This window comes from Myotis brandtii, unplaced genomic scaffold (assembly GCF_000412655.1).
Source record: "Myotis brandtii unplaced genomic scaffold, ASM41265v1 scaffold250, whole genome shotgun sequence".
Classification (NCBI taxonomy): domain Eukaryota; kingdom Metazoa; phylum Chordata; class Mammalia; order Chiroptera; family Vespertilionidae; genus Myotis; species Myotis brandtii.
Genome location: NW_005359478.1, coordinates 6,283,538 through 6,286,056, shown reverse-complemented (window position 1 = coordinate 6,286,056; position 2,519 = coordinate 6,283,538).

Sequence of the window (2,519 nt, the reverse complement as noted above, 5' to 3'; positions counted from 1 at the left end):
AAAACATATTTATCTATATTTTCCTCTTTGTAAGGTTTGTTAGCATGTAACTCTTTTATCTATCTAAATACTAGTATATTTTGATAAATGGTAAGAGGTAAAAATACAATTGAAACATTTTTCCCCAAAATCTTTAAATTCTTGTTCCAGTACCACTTGTTGAATGATTTTTATCCTTCCTTTCATATATAACCAAAGGTTTTTTTTTCTGGCCTATATATTCTAGTTAATTTACCTGTCTGTGGATTTTGGCACCAGTACCAAAGTAGTGTGGTCATGCTTTATAACATATGGCTTTTTAATATCTGGTAGGGCAAAACTATTAAGTTATTTTTCTTTTTCAAAAATCTCATAGCTTTCTACCTCCCTCCCATCCATTTCAAAATTATTTTGTTAAGAAAAATTTCATTGGGGTAGTGATTGAATTGGCACAAAATCTATACACTAACCAACTGATACGTCTTATAAGGAAGGGTTCCATGAGAGTTGGGCCTGTGTCCCTGAGCTGTCATTTCTCCAGAGGACAGTGTGGAGTAGGGATTAACAGTGTGGACTGTGGCCTAGGACTAGCTCTGTGAACTTGGCAAGTCTAACCTCACTTTCACAATCTATACAATTGTTTTATCATTGTATTAGGCCTAGAATCAACATGGTGACTAGGAACAATCCCTCACAATCAAATCTCAAAACATTTAACTCTTAAATTTTACTCTGTTCACCCCAAAAGTAACTTTTAAGCCTCCAAAGGAAAGACAATATGGAAACAGCAAAGGCACTATAACTGGCAGTGGTGGCTATCTCTACCCATATCTAAGCCTATAGTCTCCAATTGACTCCAATTGAATATAAGCATCAGAAGGGCAGGGATTTTTTCTGTCACCCCACTTCACACACAGTGGTATATAATAGGCACTTACAATGAATTTATTGATTGAATAAATGAATGATGATGGTTCTCCTGATAGTAGAATTCCAGGACAGAAAGCCCAACTGCCTTACCCACACCTGTCAAATAGCCAGGGAGACTTGTAGACTCCTTGGGAGAACTCACGATAAAGTGAGCCTTCCTTTGGCCTTGCCCAACTTCCCACACATTAATGGAGGAGGGTGCATTGGAGGGGGAGGGGGAGAGAAAATCTTAGGCTGTTTTACAAAACCAACACAATTAATTAAAGAAGACCCTGGCGCCTGGCCAGAGTGGCTCAGTGGATTGAGCATGTCCTGTGCACTGAAGGATTGCCAGTTTAATTACTGGTCAGAGCACATGCCTGGGTTCAATCCCTGGTCAGGGCAAGTATGGAAGGCAATGATTGATGTTTCTCCCTCACAACGTTTCTCTCTCTCTCCCTCCTCTCTCTCCCTCTCCCTCTCCCTCTCTCTCTCCCCGTGTCCTCCAGTGAGGATTATAAAGAAAAGAGACCCTGGAGTCTTATCTCACTATTTCTGATCTCCCTACCTTACCAGCCATTAGATTGCTTTAACCTCTTCTCTTACAATGAAAAACAGTCTAATAACATAATAATACTGTTTAAGATACTGTGCACATGTTCATAGTAGCATTATTCACAATAGCCAAAAGGAAGAAGCAAAGCAAGTGTCCATCTACAGATGAATGGATAAACAAAATGTGGTATATCCATACAATGGAGTATTTATTATTCAGTCATAAGAAGGAGTGAACTATTAACACATGCTATAACATGAATGAATCTCAAAGACATGTTAAGTGAAAGAAGCCAGTTGCCAAAGGACAAGTGTATGATTCCACTTCTTTAAGCTACATAGAGGAGTCCAATTCATAAAGATAGAAAGCAGAATGGTGGTTGCCCGAGGCTAGCAGTGCAGGGAAATGGGAAGTTATTGTTTACTGGGTACATAGTTTTGCAATATAAAAAGTTTGGGAGATGTGGTGGTTATCATTGCACAGTCATGTGAATGTACTTAATGCCACTGAATTGTACACTTAAAAATGAATGGGATGACCAGAAAGTTCCCTGTACTATAGACTGAATTCAGCAGTTTTAAAATGGCAAAGTTCCCCTTCCAGTACAGAATATGTATGTGTGTATATATAGACATAAATGGGAGCTCTATCATTGCTATCATCAACATGATCATTATCACCATTATAATGGAAAGAGATTTACAACATCTACAGGCGGGATGACAGAGGAGTTGACAATAATTGTAGGTTTCTGGCGAGTAGCCCCCTAAACTGAATGGAGGATATGTGAGCAGGAGCAGGTGAGACGGGGGACTTAGGGGAAGAGACTTTGGTGATCATGAATGGTAGGTGGGGGCAGGGACTGAAGGAAAGGACTTGGGTAGGAACGAAGGCAGCTTAAGAGAATAGGTAATAAAGCAGGAGGAAAGGGAGCATCAGGCTGCCCAATCGATATCAAAGCTGCGTTCGTAGGTTTGCAATTTGCCCAAGAACAGTTAATTATCACGGGAACGCACATTCTGTAACTAACCCCTCCATCCCGCAGGGCGCAGACCCGCCCGCCGCCACGCCAAGC